Source organism: Thalassophryne amazonica, chromosome 6 (assembly GCF_902500255.1).
Source record: "Thalassophryne amazonica chromosome 6, fThaAma1.1, whole genome shotgun sequence".
Lineage (NCBI taxonomy): Eukaryota > Metazoa > Chordata > Actinopteri > Batrachoidiformes > Batrachoididae > Thalassophryne > Thalassophryne amazonica.
The window spans coordinates 61268222-61287921 of NC_047108.1; the positions used below are offsets into that span (position 1 = coordinate 61268222).

The following is a 19700-nucleotide window of genomic DNA, read 5'->3' on the forward strand; positions in this document are numbered from 1 at the left end:
CTGGTGTTGTGACCCTAATGGGAGCAGCCAAAATAAACAAGAACAATCAAGTAAGACCGCACTGTATTGATTCACAAACAATATTTAAGTAACAAATTTTAAAAAATAAATAAATGAAAGTTACATTATTTACAGCTTCTCTGCACTGTGACTGACAGTAATGTCATGACCCTCTTTCCAAAATGTTTAAATGTTCTTAAATATCTCATCCCTATATCAATCCTGAGGATTGGAACCTTTACTTTACTGGTCCATGTAACATTTCCTCATTTGTTGCAGCAAACAGACATATATCTGGCCAGCAACAACCTCTGTGTCTTGTGAGAGAATATTTGCTAGCAAAGACATTTTGAGTAAGAGGAGAAACCATCTCCTTCCTATACAGTAGAATATATTTCTTCTCTAGATAAAACAACCCAAATTATTTTGTAATGTACAGAGGAGATCCTGAGAAACCATAATAGAAACCAATATTCAGACAAATTATGTGGAAATACAAATATACAATATAAAACACATAAGAAGTACACATATGCTCTTTAAAATTACACACCAATCCAACAGAATTTATTGTTAATACTTTTATTTTGCAAATGAATCTGCATATAACTGTCAGATATCAATGTGGGAAGATGTTTTAAATATTCCAAAGATCAAATATTTGTCTAGATCAATAGCCTACTTTCATTTGAGTCAATCCCCTGAATGCGGCTACAGTTAACTCAGCTGCTACACATTCCACTCCAGGCAGCACACATTTGCATGCAGACTGCTTAATCGCTCCAATTGACAGTCCAAAATTACAAAATGTGAGACACTTCAAGGGTCTTAGAATTTCACCATTTTGCCCCTTTCTGAAGGACAAATCCCTCAAATTTGCTTACAAGATAATTCACCAAAGTATAGCAAATAATTCCACATACCTTTGGCAGAATTATCCTTTTTCTAGCAGATTTAAAACCAAACTGTTCAAAATGCTGGCATCCATTATGGGGAAGCCCCTCATTGTTATGACATGAAAGCCAAGCTGGGGTCAGCCAGTGTTTTTTACATTCCCCAGAAACCACATGGATCTGTCAGCCAACAACAGCAAAGCAGATAGCATTTTCACTTTTGGGCTTCAAAGGAAGAAAAGAAAAGAGAAACAACATAGGAAATCAACTATACGAGGGGAGGGGGAGAGAAAGTCAAAGATCGCTATGTATGATAGAAAATACTGAGGTAAGTCCTTACCTTAACATATAGACCATTTCTTTAGGAAAACCTAGACCAATGGCATGGTATGTCACTTCAGCATTTCAGCAATAAAGAAATAAAATAACAAAAGAACAATGCATTCACTAGATTTCCAAACACAGGATAAGATGTTAATCTCCTTTGTACAAGCACATACAGAAGTTGGTGAATGGTTTAAATTTTGGGATGCATCATCAGTAGTGCTCCTCCAGCTCATAGGGTGTTTTGGCCTTTCACACTATACACCCCACCGGAGGCGGCCAGCTACAGGGTGATCAGACCTGAGCTTGCATCCCATGCCCAATTGATCACGAGTCACCTTGGTGTTGAAAAGTGGATATCTCGTGGGACTATGCAAGGCAGGGGTATCAATTTCCCTGCGTCATGCCTAAGATGACTGCATACCTCCCAGCTTGCTACTTGGGGGCCCAGCTAGGGTCATCCCTCTTAATCCAGAGTCACTGGCTGCTCCTCTCTGCTGCCTCTGATGTGGTCTTGATGGCTGCGTGTTGGCTCTTGCCCCTAACTCCCAGGTCTCTCAGCAGCTTGGTGGTAAATGACATCACAAATCCTCTGCAACCCACCTCCACTTGTCGGACTTGTGTATTCCAGCCGCGATGTCGTGCCTTTGCAGCTAACTCAGCATACCGCAGGTGTTTTCGCTTGTCAATCAATCAATCAATCAATTTTATTTATATAGCGCCAAATCACAACAAACAGTTGCCCCAAGGCGCTTATATTGTAAGGCAAGGCCATACAATAATTACGGAAAAACCCCAACGGTCAAACGACCCCCTGTGAGCAAGCACTTGGCGATAGTGGGAAGGAAAAACTCCCTTTTAACAGGAAACCTCCAGCAGAACCAGACTCAGGGAGGGGCAGTCTTCTGCTGGGACTGGTTGGGGCTGAGGGAGAGAACCAGGAAAAAGACATGCTGTGGAGGGGAGCAGAGATCAATCACTAATGATTAAATGCAGAGTGGTGCATACAGAGCAAAAAAGAAAGAAACACTCAGTGCATCATGGGAACCCCCCAGCAGTCTAAGTCTATAGCAGCATAACTAAGGGATGGTTCAGGGTCACCTGATCCAGCCCTAACTATAAGCTTTAGCAAAAAGGAAAGTTTTAAGCCTAATCTTAAAAGTAGAGAGGGTGTCTGTCTCCCTGATCTGAATTGGGATGCCTCGTCCACTGCCTCCTCCCAGGGTATGGTGAGCTTGATGATATACACCTTCTTCAGAGATGGTGACCAGAGCACCAGGTCAGGTCTTAGGATGGTGGTGGAAATCTCTGCAGAAAACACAAGCTGCTGGCCAATCCACCAGCAGTTTCCAGTCACGTGCCAAATACAGCTGTTAGGCCAAGGCCTCCTCTTCCATGCTGAATATTTCCCACAATCTCAGCATGTCTGAGCACTGATGTTGACTCCTCCACTGCTGTTGCTGGTGTCCATTTGCACCCGGTAGCCAGGATTGGGGCATTGTTCCTCACCACTGTGTCCTAAGATTGGTTCAGTGTCATCTGCAAGCGTATTTTTGCACACTTGAACTCCTCCGTGAGACTGGAGGGGCAACTTGAGGATGCCATCTCCGTAGAGGCCTATGGGCCTATTTAATCCCCATTGCTCCCGTGTGGTAGTGAGCGCCTTGTATGGCAGCACCCTGACATCGGGGTGAATGTGAGGCATAATTGTAAAGCGCTTGAGTGTCTGATACAGATGGAAAAGAGCTATATAAAGGCAGTCCATTTACATTTACTTCAAGCCACTTCTTGATGTAGGCTGTAATGCCTCTTTCCAGCTTCTCTACGGTCAAGATGGGGACCTTGTAGACTGAAAGGGGCCACATCACCCGGGGAAGGAGGCCGAAATGAAGGCACCAGGTCATTAGCTTCCCCGGTAGTTGGGTGCTGTCGATGGACTGTAGCCCAGCGCTGATGTTCCTTGCGAGTTGTTTAAACTGGTCACTGTCCTTCAGGTTTGGCATCATATGCCTTCCCAGGTTTTTTATAGACTGCTCAGAAACTGTGGGGATTGAGTATCTCCGATGAAGAACTTCAGATCAGCAAGCACTCCCTTCACCACGGAGACGCTGAGAGGCTGGATGGTTTTATCTTCATACGGACCCAATTGATGTTCTCCTCCAGTTTTCTGAGCAATTTCCTGTGCATGGAGGGTAGTAGTCAGGGTGGTGATGTCGTCCATGTAAGCTCTGGTGGAGGGAGGCGCAGATAAGAGCCGAGTCACTGTCCACCTACCCCCAGCTTGAGGCTTGAATAATTATCGCCATCCGCCATGGTGAAAACCAAGGGAGAGATGGTGTATGCAGCCATGATGCCTACTTCCAGGCACTTCCATCAGGTGGTAAACTCAGGAGTTGAGAGGCAGAACTGCAAGTCTTGGAAGTATGTTTTCATCAGGGTAGTGATGGTGTCTGGAATGTTGAAATCTTAAAGGGAGTCCAGAGAGCTCATGAGGCACAGAACCACGGCATTAGCAAGATCCAGGAAGATGACATGGAGATCCTTTTCTCTAGTTTCGCAGTGGGATCTGATGCCAAATCATGCTGGAGTGTTCCAGGCACCCAGAGAAGCCCGATATCCCTGCCTTCTGCACAATGTACTGATGTACTCATCAATACATACATACTGTACTTGATCTCCCGTTGCCTCCTGGAGACCGGTGGGGTAGGAGCCTCTTTAGCAACTTTTGCCTCTTTTACTCCAAAATGTTCTGACCCATACTGGTAGATGATGTCTCCCATCTGATCCAGCTTTCTCTCTACTGTGCTTCGCAGTTGATCGAGTGTCCGGCTCAAATCAGCATTCACCATCTCCCACAGCTTCTTGTCAGCAGCACCGGGCCACTTCACCCGCAACCTGTGCCCTGGGTGCTTCTTTTCCACTACAGTCTGGGAGGCTGGGCGGGTTCACCATCTGATGTTTGTACCACCGTTGATTCTGTGCTTGGGGTTTCCACTTCCCTGACAGTGGTGCTGATGCACTGCAAGCTGTGGCTTGTATCCAGTTGCTGTGCTTCACTCGACTGATTTCACCACTTCCGCAGAAGACAGTCAAGCACCTTTTCCTTCCCTGGTGAACCCTCAACCCATGGTGAGATGTAACCTTCCTCCATCCGCATGCACAGACCTGCAGCTTGTGGCCTGCTGTTGCATCGAAAGTTCTGACGCATGCTGTGGTGTTCTCTTGTACTGTGCTTTCGTACTCATAGTCATTAATAATAATCCAGTCATTCAAAATTTTCAAATTATGCATCATTTTAATTTGCACACAATACTCTCACCTATTTATACATAGTGATGACGGTAACGCGTTACTCTCTATATAACCACTTTTTTCAGTAACACCAAATCTAACACGTTAATCTTTCCAAATCAGTAATTAGATTAAAGTTACTTCTCTGAGTCCTCGTGCATTACTATTATTTTTGTATGTGGGTCGATTGCAGCTTTAAAACAGGTGTCCTGACGAGATGCAGGGGGAGGTCTGAACTGCCCACCTCGCTCTCTTTGGTACTTTAGTATTGTTCAAGAAATTATTTAATAAGAATATTATAACAAAGTATTACAGTGAAGAAAATATGATGGAACTATAGGTATTGTTTAATTATGGACACATACGTATATGCAGATGTGTGTGTGTGTGTGTGTGTGGACATGAATGTATCATGCGTTTGTGTGAGTGTATGAATATGTGAGTTTGTGTCTGCATAGTGATATGTGTTTACGAGTCTGGGAGTATAGTGAATATAATTGGTGGTATAACGGGTGGGTGTGATAAGCTCTGCTTCAACCCACTCCCTTTCGGACACATGGGTTTGTTTTTTTGGTTAATATTATTGTTATTTTGTTATAATGTTATACTGGTTTATTTATTGTTTTTGTTAAATTGTTATATTATTAACACGTGTGCCGAATAAATAAACTCATTCATTCATTCATTTCAGTGAGCTGCGAGCACAGAGCCGCAGCCACTGTGCAGCTCAGCTCTGAGTTGAAGAACAGTTGTCTCTCAAAGCACGGCGGCTCTCAGAGCTATGGTTTTACAAAGACATTTGTACGCTTTTTATAAAACTCTGTATCGCTCTGTGTGTGTCCTCATTATAAACAGCTGATCCGCAATGCATAAATACTAACGCTTTTTTTCCCACCCAAATGCACCCAAGTCTCTTTCTGAGGATATCATGACATAAAAACACTGATACCTGTCAAGCTGGTCATTTTTTCTGCATAAATAAACTTTATCCATTCTTCCTGCTCAAACAGCAAGCCAGGTGTGAATCCATGCGGGGGGAGACAGCTCCCACAACAGCCTGAGATTAGGTCCACTTTTGAAGACATTTTTTCATACTATTACTACTACTAATGCTACATTTAATAATAATAATTTCAACAACTAAAATGTTTAGAAAGAAAAATGTTACAAAGTGTAATAGTCACATTTATAAACAATGTCGGTTATAACTATAAGTTTAACCATTACAGTGCTGTCAGCAGTTAAATATGAGATCAAGAAAGATGTTTTTATTTAGTTTTTATAAAACAAGTATTTATGTTCATTAAAGTTAATAATGGGTGACTATAAAGTAAGTACTGGCAAAAAAAAAACAGGTTATCATTTTCATGTTGAGGTGACAGGGTGTTGTCGGCAGCTGCTGAAAGTAACTAATAAAGTAACTAGTAATCTAACTTAGTTACTTTTAAAACTGAGTAATCAGTAAAGTAACTAAGTTACTTTTTCAAAGAGTAATCAGTAATTGTATTGCTTTTTCAAAGTAACTGTGGCAATACTGTTTATATACTATATACTCTCCAATTACATAACACACTACACTCTTCCCTGTCTATTTTTTTATGATTCATCCCATTTTTTATTTATAGGCTGTATGCAGACAAAAGACATATGATCAGTGACTGAGTGGTTGTGACTTTGATACAGTGACTGATGAAATCCTATTAATTGGAAAGAATTATGATTTCCTTTAAAGAGAATTCCACTATAAAAATATGTGTCCAATTTTTAGATATTGCATCCAAAATAATTTTTCTACCAATTCTAAAAGCTCCCTCCATTTTTACCTCTGCCAAGGAAGTTGGAGGAGGTATTGTTTTCATCCTGTTTGTTTGTTTGTTTGTGAACAGTCTGGAACCCATCATTTTCATTTATCGCTATGATTTTTTTTTTTTTTTTTTTACTGAAGACTCATATCCTGATAAGCAAGACTTGATTCAGTTTTCAATGTCAAAGGTCAAAGGTCAAAGTCGGGAAAAATCTTTGAAAATAGGAAAAATCCCTATCTTTAACATTGAATGAATTTTCAAAATTTCATAACTCTTTCAAAAAAATTTAATTTCTTTCACATTTGAGATCATTATGTAGGATGACATCCTTTAGACTGACAAAATTTGTTCCAGATCTGATCCAGATTACAGATTTGTGGCCATTTAAATTTAACATTGAAAACCCGATTTAATGTATATTTTTTACATTATATCTTAATCAAACATATGGAAGTTAGATGCAAACTGGCACTCACTATCGCCTGACAAAGTTTAATCCAAATCTGATCTGGATTGTGTATTTCGTGGACATTTGAATTTAATATTGAAAAGCCCATTTGGTGCACATTTTACATTATATCTCAATCAAAAGTACCTCAGTCACTCTCATTTTTCTGTTATTGATTTACCTACACCACCAAAATTGAACAGAGGTTCCAATTTTATGCCTGTTTGTCCAGTTATCAGTCAAAAACCAAGCGCCAAAAAGCAATGACAAATTGTACATAGCAGAGATAAACAATGTGAAAATGATCTAAAAAAGAATTCAGAACCCGAAAAAGTTGAAAAAAAAATAAAAAATTAAAAAACTCTGACAACACCACAAAAAAAAACTTTGATTGAAGTGCATCAGCTAAATACATACTCCTGACATTTGATCAAATCTAATTTAGCTTATGAAAAGCCACTTGTAACAGGACTTTGACCATGAAATTTTTTTCCAATGTAAAATTTTGTGGAATTGGAAACTAGTGTTGGCAGAGGTTTGCACTCTACAAGTACTGTGCTCTAGTTACGTCTTTTGTAACCAATGCATTGCATGTGCTTTAAAAATGTATTTTTACTCGATTTCAGACTTTCAGAATGACAAGGAAACGTATATTAGTAGGAAAATCAAAAGAATGTTTGTGGAGCGGTAAAGGAGGAAAATGTTATCAGCTGAAGAAAAGGAAGAAGAGCTGGCAAAGCAAAGGGAAAGAATGAAAAAGTTTTATCATTCAAAAACTGGTAAGGACAAAGAAGAGCTCATGCAGGATAAAAGAGAAAGGGCATCCAAGCTGAGGAAAGAAAAGGTTAATCCAAGAAGTACCAGACAAAGAGCTGCTGACATGTGAATGACAATGTACAAAAATATTGTATATAAAGAGGCTTTAACATGATAAGATTAGTTTCTCGTTCTGTTTTTAATAGTTATGATCAATCTTAGCATTAACCATCATGTAATAATAAGTAATCAACGTGCTAGTCATATATAAATTTTCCAGGTTTCCATAACTGATATTCATTTTATAAATTTGATAACATCATCACCAACAAACATTCTAAGCAAACACAAAAACACTGCACTAAGGATCAGGAAAAGACGGTTAAAGCTCACTGAGACGTTTATTCGTAACTATAATTTAGCATAACTAAGATTGGAAAAAAAAAAAAAAAAAGAATTAGCCAGAGTTTTATCCTACAGCCAAGAAAAACACAAACACGTAACCACTGTTCGAATACTGCCACCTATTGGTCAATGTGTTTATTGCGACATCACGTTTACCAATGCTGAATACTACTACTGCTACTATTAATAATAATAAATTTGCTTTCAGGTACAAAAATTGTACATTATTAAAACACCAGTGCACAACAAAAATCTTAACATCCATAAGAACTAATTAAAATTGAAACATCAAGTAGAAACACATAACACAAACCAACATATCTCACCAAAATAAGATAAAACCGTAAAATTAATACAGGCAACATAAATAAATAAATTAATGGGTGTAGCTTTAAAAGATTCAGTGTAAGTGGACTTGGAAATGTCAAACAGTCATTCGCCATATGTCATTTTCTTTGCTAAAAATAATATATTTGAATTTGAATTATGTGACCAGTTCTCACTACATTTAATAATTTAACAACCTCAACAGATTTACTTATATGTGACCGATGTGTGCTGTAAACTAGAGTGCCTTAATAGAGAGAGTGGCGTCAATTCAGAACATGGCGCCATTTTATTCAAACTGCGCTGAACTACTGAATGATAACCACACACAGCAACACATCCAGGTACTATAAAAATAGTTAAGCTATCAAATTTACATAAATTTACAATTCATGATGATTTATTTAATTAATTTAAAGCCTGATTTATGCAGCTGCAGCTCTGTAACTCCGTGTCATGCAATGACACGTGTGACAGTTTTAAAGATGGACTAATTTGACCCTCAACAACATTTTCTTTCTACAATCATCACCTCCAAATCAAAAGGTATTTTCCTCTTTTACCAACTTCGTGCTGTAAATCTGCGGACTTTTCGGATCCATTTTTAATCAGCGTGCGCACCGCAAATACTACTATAATATGATGACAAACGAAGGACTAAAGAAAGCAGAAAAGTGTAAAATCACAGCCTTTTGTGTTTAATTTAACAGGTGCACATCCGAGTCTGAGTCTGAGCATAGTGTGAAAAAAAGAAACGGTCAGTCTTTTAATCACAGAAATGACTCCGGCCCGACTTTCCTCAAAATGGCGAATGTCAGAGCTGAACTTTAAGATGTACCTCTGTTACTGTGCCCATCCAGACTGCTCGGGGCTTTTAATGGGAATACATTGCGATCGGGCGGGACATTTTATCCGATGTGAGTAAAAATCCATTGTACAAAATCATGTTATATACGGTGTTTATTACATGGAAAACAATACAAAATGCTGGGGCTTTTTTTGTCGGATGACTGCGAATATCTGATTTATATGATGACGAGTTTTACTGTACATGGGACTGAACAATAAATTTACCTCTCAAAGCTTTCATGATGAAGTCGGCTTCCATCCAAATTTGTGCATCCAAATGCACAGCAACCCGGCATTTTCAGCGAATAAATAAGTAAAATAACTGAATTTCCATGCAGACAGATTAACAGCGAACGCTATTTTGGAACCAAGATGGCACCATAAGTCACGTGACCGGTTTTTCTCGACTCGTCATGCACACTACTGTAAACCCACCCTGCCCAGAGTGTGCTGTAAACATTTCCACCCACTTTTATAACCAATTAGGGCGAAGGGGCGGAGTTTCGCGCAGACTTTACAAAATGGCGACTGTTGTTGATTTGTTGCGGAGTCCGTGAATAAACCGTTCGTTATTTATATATTTTGTTTTTACAAGTTTATGCATTAATTTTCAAGAAAAAAAATCACTACAATTCCAACAAGTGCCAAGGGTTGGCTCCGCGAGGACTGAAATGAAAGGTAAAGAGCGGTCGCCCATTAAAAAACGCTCCAGGGCCTTGGACGAGCTCCGGGACAGAGGAGGAGGAGGATGCCACCCGAGCAGCAAGAAAATGGGCGCTCTGTCTATTTCCACTGGTAGTAACAGTGGCAACACCTCCGCCAAAAGCGACGGCGGCTCGACCAGAAGGAGCCTGCTCGGGGAGAAGCGAGACAGAGACTTTGACGGCCACAGCCGGACTGGAAACAACCACAGCTGTCAGGGAGCCGCGGCTAGCTCGGTGGCTAAGAACCACAGCCTGGGCATGCCGTTGGACGTAGTCCCGCCGAGGGCCGCGGCGCGCGGGGAGCAGCGGGCTCAGCTGCCCGGCGCCGAGAGTGAAGTACAAAACCCTTAAAATCAGCGAACTGGGCTCCCAGCTCAGCGACGAAGATATAGAAGATGGACTTTTTCACGAGTTTAAGAAATTCGGTGATGTTAGCGTTAAGTTAAGCCGCAGCAACGACGAGCGGATAGCCTTCGTAAATTTCCGGAAGTCGGAGGACGCCCGAGCCGCCAAGCATGCCCGAGGCCGGCTGGTTCTGTACGAGAGGCCGCTGAAAATAGAGGCGGTGTACGGCAACAGGCGGAGGAGCCGCTCCCCTGTGGAGAGGGAGCTGTGCGGAGCAGCTCAGAGCCACAGGACACTTGCAGAGGCCCTTGTCGCCCACGGGGCTCGGATACAGAGACTACAGGCTGCAGCAGCTGGCCTTAGGACGGCTCCCTCCTCCCCCACCTCCCCCTTTGCCCAGAGACCTTGAGCGGGATAGGGAGTTTGCCCTATTCGAGGCCAGAACACGCCCGGCGTTCATCGCAGAACGTGCAGCTTTTCGTGAGAAGGATTTTTTATCTCCAGTAGATGACCAAAGAGCCAACAGGACATTGTTTTGGGCAACTTGGACACAGCTGTAACAGAGGCAGACTTACGTAGAGCTTTTGAGAGGTTTGGAGTTATAACAGAGTGGACATTAAAAAAGCCTCGCGGGGACAAACCAGCGCATATGGTTTTTTGAAATTTGAGAATCTTGACATGGCTCACCGTGCTAAACTCAGTATGTCTGGCCAAATAGTGTGTCGCAACCCCATAAGATAGGCTATGGTAAAGCCACTCCATCCACACGTCTGTGGGTAGGTGGTCTTGGTCCATGGGTACCTTTGGCTGCCCTGGCTAGGGAGTTTGATCGCTTTGGTACTATAAGGACCATTGACTACAGAAAAGGGACGCTTGGGCTTACATTCAGTATGAAAGTTTAGATGCTGCACAAGCGGCATGCAAACACATGCGGGGCTTCCCGCTGGGAGGTCCTGAGAGAAGACTCAGAGTGGACTTTGCAGATGCTGAGCACCGTTATCAACAACAGTTCCTGCAGCCTCTCCCGATATCTCCATTTGACATGGTGGCAGAGTCATTTGTCCATCGAGCCACACCTGAACCTTTGAGGGTCAGGGAAAGGACTCCACCTCCACTTCACTTTAGAGAGCGAGAACTCTTTCCTGGTACTGAGTGGCCCAACCCTGCTGTTCGTGAACGTGTTCGTGCCTCAGCTTTTGAGCCTCTAGACCACTTGGAACGTGATCGGCGGCCACGGGAGCCTTGGTCTTTGGAAAGGGAGCTGCAAGGACGTGAACCTGTATGGAAGAGACGCATAATGGAAGATGGTCGTCATATAGACCACTCCCCGACAGCACCGAGAGACAATAAGGCGCAGACGTACCTCTCCAGAAGGCAGTCCGGGGTAGCAGCAGAGATGGAGGGCGATTCAGTGACTCGGAGCGTCCCCTCCGGAGTGAGAGGTCCTCTCCGACACGGGAACGTCACAGTAGTATGGAAAGGGGTGGGGTTGACGAAAACTCAAAAGTCAGAGTCTCTCTGACAAAGGACCTGCAAGCAGTGTTGTTTCTACAGTGGGAGAGAGAAAGCGCAGAGCAGGAGATGGCAGTAAAGGGCCAGCTAAGAGAGAACGCTCTGATGGCAGCTCCAAAGGAGGCCAGCCATCCAAGCCAGATGGCACCAAGCTGAGTTTGGCATGGCATGGTATGCTGCTGCTGAAGAACAGCAACTTCCCGGCCAACATGCATCTTCTGCAGGGTGACAGCAGTGTAGCCAGCGACCTGCTTATTGACGGCACTACACGGCGGCAGGTGAGCGAGCTAAAGATCACCCAGCGTCTCCGCCTGGACCAGCCCAAGCTCGATGAGGTTTCGCGACGCATCAAGATGGCGGGGTCAGGAGGCTACGCCATCCTGCTGGCGGTTCCTGGAAGAACAGGGGATGCATCTTCATCTGACCCTGCTGCCTCGACTCAGCGGCCACTTCGCAACCTGGTGTCCTATCTCAACCAAAAACAAGCAGCTGGCGTCATCAGCCTGCCTGTGGGTGGGAGCAGAGATAAAGACAACACAGGGGTTCTACATGCATTTCCTCCCTGTGAGTTCTCTCAGCAGTTCCTGGATTCCTCTGCCAAAGCTTTGGCTAAAGTGAGGAGGACTATCTGGTCATGATTGTCGTCCGAGGAGCATCCTAAAAAAACAGCACACCAAGATTCAGTGTTTAAAAAACAAACAAACATACAGTTGCCAGGAACTCTTGCATGCTGTGTGTTGTGCGTCCACGGGGTATACTGGTGTGGCTTTTTGTTTTCTGGTGGGGGGGGATGTGTTGTGTTTTGCCATGTAATTTGCTAATTGGGAAGAATGTGTCTCCTTAAAAACAACAGGTGTGCTTAAAAGATTCTCAATGGGCATGTAATTGGTCAGATTAACAAACGGTAAAATGTTTCAGTGCATCAAGGCAAATGGAAGAAATGAAATGTAACTTAATTCAACAATACAAGTGGTATAGGAATAAATTTACATCAAATGCAAAATCACAGCCAGCTCTACTCTAAAAGTATATAAGCAAAATAGAATGAGTTCACCTAACTGTAAAATAAGACCGACAACAAAACTAGAAAATTTGGTCTCAAATAATGGCCACTTACATTAACGTCTCTGTTATATTGTTCAGCTTTACAAAAACATGACAAGTGTCACAATAGAGATGGCAATTTTGTAACTTTGAGCCACTTTCTAATGATTTGAATCTATTTTTCTGCAACATTTCAAAATCTGCTGTCTTGTTATTGCAACATCTGGAGTCAGAATTATATGCTATTATAAATTAGTTGAAGTGAAATTTGAGGGATGTATCCTAAGTTGTAAATGCTAAGCCTTTGAATGAGTTGGGAGCAAATTGATCTGAGGTGTTGAAATTGCCATCTCTGCTTTGGTAATGTGATTTGTTTTCATTAATTTATTTTGGATTGCATTGATACTCGTCATTGTGTATGTTTCTTTGTGTAACAGAGGGACATGGACAATGCCCATGTGATAGCTTTGCATTACGGTGCAATAATGGTTCTATGTTTAAAAATATTCCAATGGTTAAGTATCAAACTCAGACTTGGTATTTTTGAGTTTAAAGGACCATGTCAATCATTTTGGTGTGCAATAAGCCTTGCGTTACTAAATATTCTGAGGCCCAAAACTAAGAAGAAATGAAAGGTACACTTGCATTCTTTTACTGTCCATTGGTTTCATTACATTCTGATAAAACTGAAATCAGCGTGGTCATATTTAAGCAGTTATTAGAGGTGTATCCAACATCGTAAACAAGCATAACTGTACTGTGGATATTTTAGCTGTTGTTTCCACTGGAAAGTGCGAAATGATGAGCCATAATGAACTTCAAAGGTATACAGTGTGTTAAAGTTTCATCTTCCTAATATAGTAACAATTCAGTTAAATGTGAAACTTGTTAAACTTTTACAGCAGCACTACTGAGGCACTTCACAGCATGGTGCGCCGCATTAAACACTGCAGATAATTTCTCAAGTACATAACACTACAAAATGAATATTAATTTACCCATCAGATGGAGTACGAGGTCTGTCCAAAAAGTATCAGACCTTTTTATTTTTTTCAAAAACCATATGGATTTGAATCGTGTGCTTGCATGAGCCAACCTTGAACCTTCATGCGCATGCGTGATTTTTTTTCACGCCTGTCGGTTGCATCATTCACCTGTGAGCAGACTTTGTGTGAGCACTGGTCCTCCCCCCTCGTTGGATTTTCATTGCGAGGAAAATGTCTGAACGATTTGGAGCTTTGCTGCATCAAATTTTTCCAGAAACTATGAGAGACAGCCAGGTGGAAACCATTCGGAAGATTCAGACGGCTTTCGGTGATGATCCTATGGGCATCACACAGATTAAGGAGTGTTACAACCGGTTTAAAGACGGCGCACAATGGCAGAGGGTGCGCCGCGCTCCGAGCGGCCATCGACGGGCTGAAACGACCAGATCATTTCCAAAGTAAACGCTGTTACCTTTGTTAACCGCTGTTGCCGGGTCTGACTACCAGAGAAATTGCAGAAGAGGTGGACATCAGTACTTTTTCAGCACATTCCACTGTTACAGGAGATTTTGTAATGAAAGACGTGCGGAAGTTGGAAGTCTCACAGGATATGTTGTGACATGTCCAGCTCTTACACAATTCCTCGGATACTCACTCGACTGAAAAGCCACTGAAAGCCGTTTGATTCAGCGCTGCTCCAATCGTTCAGACATTTTCCTCGCAATGAAAATCCAACGAGGGGGAAGGACCAGTGCTCACTCAAAGCCTACTCACAGGCGAATGACGCAACCGACAGGCGTGAAAAAAATCATGCATGCGTACGAAGGTTCAAGGTTGGCTCATGCAAGCACACATGATTCAAATCCATATGGTTTTTGAAAAAAATAAAAAGGTCTGATACTTTTTGGACAGACCTCGTAGTTTTAGTTATTTAGCTGGCAAGTGCTCTTATGATCGCAAACCAGTGACTTATGACCTGCCAGTTTATGACAGTTGTTTTAAGATGGTAAGAGTGTTATGATGCTATTGCACTGTTATAGAATGGCTAAAGTCACTGAGCAAAACGTGCACACAGTGGCTAAATAATGTTAATGAACCAGCTTGGTCCAATGGCTAAACACTAAACAAACCTCTAAAATTGCTTGCTATGACTTGGCTGTTGCACATCCATTCTAAATATGAGCAACTTGATAATTAATGGCATATCAGAATGAAATGAAGATAATGGCGTCAAAGACAGTGTTTTAGCTTCTCCTTTTCAGTTCTGAGGTGAAGAAAATGCTTCTGTTTACTTCTGTGATACTTGCATATTTTGGCCACAACCATTGAAATGAGAAGTATGGCTTTATAAGATTTCTGTTGGACGGCAAGTAATGAATATTTTATAATTGATAAATCCAACTACAATTTTGTTTCAGTTAATCTAACAATCAGTTGTTGATTAGTCCACTGATTATTTTCTGATTAGCCAGTTATCCATTTTGTCAGTTTACTCATAACTATAAATTCTACCAGTAACTTGCAGTCTTGCATTCAGATAGTCTATCATAAAGTATTTATTTGGCAACTTTGAAAAAAAAATCCCTACATATAAAAATGCCAAAAATATAAGGCATTCATGAAACAAATCAGATAATTTTTTTGCACAAAACATTTTCCACTTTCTGAAACTCAAAAATATAGAAAACAAATTCCTAACATATTTCATAAGGTTGCAACAAACAATTATTTTAATTATTGGTTTTCTGGTGATTTATGAATTGTTCCTTAAGCTATTTGGTTCATCAAATGTCAAAAAATTGTGAAAAATATTGACCAGTGTTTCTCTAAGCCCCAGTTGATGTCTTCATCTTGCTTTGTGCACAACCCAAATATATTTAGGTTACTATCAGAGGAGTAAACCAGAAAACCAGAAAATACTCATTTTAAGGAGCTGAAATCAGAGAATTTGGTCAAAAAAACAATCAGAATGATTACTGGGTTTTCCAGAGTTTAAGTCATGTTCTGTATTGTCAACTCTTTAATTTGGAATTTTTAACCTTTATCAGTGAAGTTGAATGAGGTTACGTTTTCGCCACTGGGTGTTTGTTTGTGAACATCCTGGAGCCCACAGTTTTTCAAATATCATTATGATTTTATATTTTTTTTTACTGAAGATTCATATCCTGATAGGCAAGAACTGATTCAGTTTTCAAGGTCATAGGTCAAAGCCAGGAAAAATCTTGGAAAATTGTAAAAATCCCTCTAATGTTAAACAAATTTTCAAAAAATCCATAACTCTGTCAAAAAAGATCAAAGTTCAAAGTTCTTTATTAATCAAAGAAAGATCAAATTTCTTTCATATTTGAGAGCATTACATAGGATGGTATCCTTTATTGACTGACAAAGTTTGTTCCGGATCTGATCCAGATTACAGATTTTGTGACCATTTAACTTTCACATTGAAAACCTCATTTAATGTATATTTTACATGATATCTTAATCAAACATGCCCCAATCACTCTCATTTGTGAGAATGAGGTGCAAACTGGCACTCAGTGAATAGACTAATTTTGATCCATATCTGATCCGTATTGTGGATTTAGTGGATATTTGATTGTAACATTGAAAAGCCATTTTGATCTATATTTTGTCTTATGAAAGGCCACATCTAACAGGACTTTGACCTTGAAAATTTTTTCCATGATAAAAATTTGTGGAGTTGGAAACTAGTGTTGGCAGAGGTTTGTGCTCTATGAGTGCTGTACTATAGTTGTGAATTGTGTACATTTTATTATTGGCATTTATTCTTTTATTATTGGTGTTTATTTTGTTCAGTGCTTTGATTTCTAGGAAATCCGTACATAAATCGTTATTAAGAATGAATGCATAACGGAACCTCTCAAACTATTTAAAAAAAAAAAAGCAGTAAATACACTGTGGCTTAAGACTCTGGAAAATGCGGTAATCACTTGCAAAATATAGTAGGCAATTAATTTAATAATAGATTTCATTTAAAGTATTTTATTGTATGATTTGGTGCAGGAGTTATAGAGCTGTTTTCTCCCTACAACAGAACCATAACACTTGAGTGGTTGTTAAATTCTCCAAACATGGATTATAAAACTCTGATTTGGTGCATTCTGGTTATCAAGCAATTAACATAAATTGAGGTTCGTATTTTTGATTTGAGTGGCTCTTTATCTTTCTCCGTATAATACAGTATGTATTCACTGGTAAACTTAAACAACTGCAAGATGTTGAAACTAACTGATGTGAAACCATCGTGCAGCCATATATATATATATATATATATATATATATATATATAGTACTTTGTACAGCTCTACGTTAGAGATCTTGTGCAATGTAATTTATGGAAAAACTACTGTAGTGATAAACTTCAGACTTAGACTAAAATCTTTGATATTTGACAGCGTGTTTCGTTTTGATGCCAGTAGGTTCTCAAAGACTGACTTTAATCATTTGTGGGTACAAAGTAACAAATATAATTTGTTCATTAAGTATGCCTGTACTTTTAAAGCTCTTTGAACTCTCCAGAAGTTTTAGAGCTAATTTGGACAGTATCTTCCTCGTGCTTGCCAACATGCTTTGGAGGCTTGCTTCTTGTATTTTATGACTGCTTGTATATGTTTGTCATGCACCAGTTACCTGCTCTGAATTAGCAGATTTAAAAAAAAAAACTCAAAGTCTTTGATATGTGGGGGAGGGGAAAATTATGTTTGAACATTATACCTTCTTCATCGCTGGAGTCCTGAAGAGGCAAGTGCAGAGCACTCCACCCCTGCAGAGAAGGCCACCTAATGTTTGTGGGGCAGCATTTAAGTTGTGTAGACCTTCAGCACCTGTGATGACTTCTGTTTGAAATGGAATTTTGAGCAATGTACACTTGATGTCATGGGAATGGAAAACATCATAGAGCCCATGAGAAGCTGTTCGCATACCTGCAAGTGCATTGAGCACCTAATCTGACCGAATATCAATAAATTGTTTCATTAGAAGGGAAACCTGTTTCTTCGATGGAAGTCAGTTGAAGAAACAAGCCTTAATGTGTCTCGAAGGAGTTGTCACTTGAAATTTTGGTTTCGGCACACGAACAGGGAGACTGTTGAATTTGTTAGCACCAGAGAGGGGAGACGCCTCTTTCGTTTTGAGGATCACTGTTTGCTTTCAATCCTGTTGTGATCAACTTGGTTGCTGGTTGTAATTAACTACCCCGTTAAGTACACCTTGTACTTGGCATGTAAACACCTGAGCAAGATCAAGGAGACTCCGCTGCCCCGTCTTTCCTGCCCATGTCCAGTTTGCAGTGCAGGCCGACAAGCCAGGGATGGAGCAAGCCACAGCACACAGCGGTTTCCTGTTGCGGTTGTCGTCGCAGAGGCCAGTCGTTGCTGCGTCTTTGTTCCTGTTTCTGATAGGAGCCGAGGGAGTCCATGGCTGGCGATCACACACTCCGCTGTGGAGAATGTGAGCAACATTGCTGTGAAATGTCATAGCACCTACCGTTCATCCTGAGTGTGAACCTGCAGGCTGGTTTACTTTATTTTTTAACACTTTGACAACTTTTCATGTGATTTGACTTTATGTTTGGATTGGCTCAAATCTCAGCTATGCGAATCCTGTCGGCGCAGTCGTCTTGTTTTGCGCCAGTATGTTCTCCTCTGATTGAACCCTCTCTGAGGAGGCGAGTCAAGAAGTGCATTTGCAAAACTCCAGGTTTTATTCCACCGTGCATGGAAAATGAATATGAAAGAGGCCAAATTGTTTATTCTTTTTTTTTTTTTTTGGGTCATCGCTGGAAGACGCACACGCTTCGGACCGCTCCCTCTGCAGATGCTTCAACAACACCTGTTTACTATCTTAAAAGCCCCTTTTTTTTATAAGTTAATTTTACACAGAAAAGAAAACTTTTCCACATCCTGCGATTATACATCATAGGTACGTTGTGTAAAAGCAAGTGGTTTGCTCTCTGCTGAGGAAACATTGCCATATTCAGGACCTTGGAGCGCCTGTTTCTACTCTGAGGTACCTGACACCTCAGACAACCAGCACAGGTGACATCACAGTGTCCACTGAAATGGCAGCCTGATGGTGAGTATGGAACACAAATGCTGCCTGCCAGCTCTGTGTCGATGGCTGAGGCAGCAGTGGTAAGAAAGTGTCAGCACCACATCTTTTACAGCGTAAAATGACACACACTTGTTTTCAGATGCACATTTCCACAAGTCCTCATAGATTGCAAATGGCATCTAAAACCTCCAATGTTACTGAGGCCATTTGTAGTTGGATAACCAGTTACATAAGATGCCACTTCAAGGCCACATTCATTATTTTCTTGAATTTTTACCCAGACAAGTATTCTCAATGCTGTTAAATATCTGAAGTACTGCAGATGATTTAATTTTGGCACTGGTTGCTGCAGCTGATAACCTATTACTGACCTTTACAAAAGCATTGCACTTTTTCTCAAAGCTCCAAGATCTACATTCCGGTCTTTAAAAGCATTTGGACAGTGATGACATCTTGGTAATTCTGTATATCAGCTTTAATTCGAAGTGTTAAAATAACCATGTAGGAATTCTGTCCATTTGTACATGGAGCTCCTCCAATTTCGGGAAGCCATAAGTGAGGATTCATCTTCATATAAACTAAATGACAGGTACTTTTCTTTGGATAAGTCAGGTGATGGATGCTTTAACATTTGCATGTCAGTAAATAAGTCTTGGATTTAATTTATGTCAGTCATAAAGAAACACAAAGGGTACAGTAAATCTGTTTGGAGAAAGGTAGTTATCAAAATCTAACTAGAAGAAGCAGATGAGTCACCTTGAAAACTGAAGGAGTTACCAGCATCTGTGGGTGTGATGGGGAAAACCTGGAAGGTGCATTTTCTGCCTGTTGCATCACCAGTCAGCAACATAGTGGAGTGCAGCAGAAAAGCACTTACAGTAGGTTGTTATCTCCCATGTGCCTTCTGGAAAATGAAACGAATATTTCCTATCTTTTTA

At 40.8% G+C, this 19700-nt stretch overlaps 1 long non-coding RNA gene and 1 pseudogene across 1 annotated transcript; both read left to right on the top strand.

Annotated features, from left to right (window-relative positions):
• Nucleotides 1-9597: 9597 nt before the first annotated feature.
• Nucleotides 9598-12640, top strand: LOC117512264 (annotated as a pseudogene).
• A 150-nt stretch (nucleotides 12641-12790) lies between these two features.
• LOC117512265 lies at nucleotides 12791-15259 on the top strand. The gene is made up of 2 exons (XR_004561257.1): nucleotides 12791-13713; nucleotides 14611-15259. It is a non-coding gene; the product is annotated as an uncharacterized LOC117512265 (long non-coding RNA).
• The last annotated feature ends 4441 nt before the right edge of the window (nucleotides 15260-19700 follow it).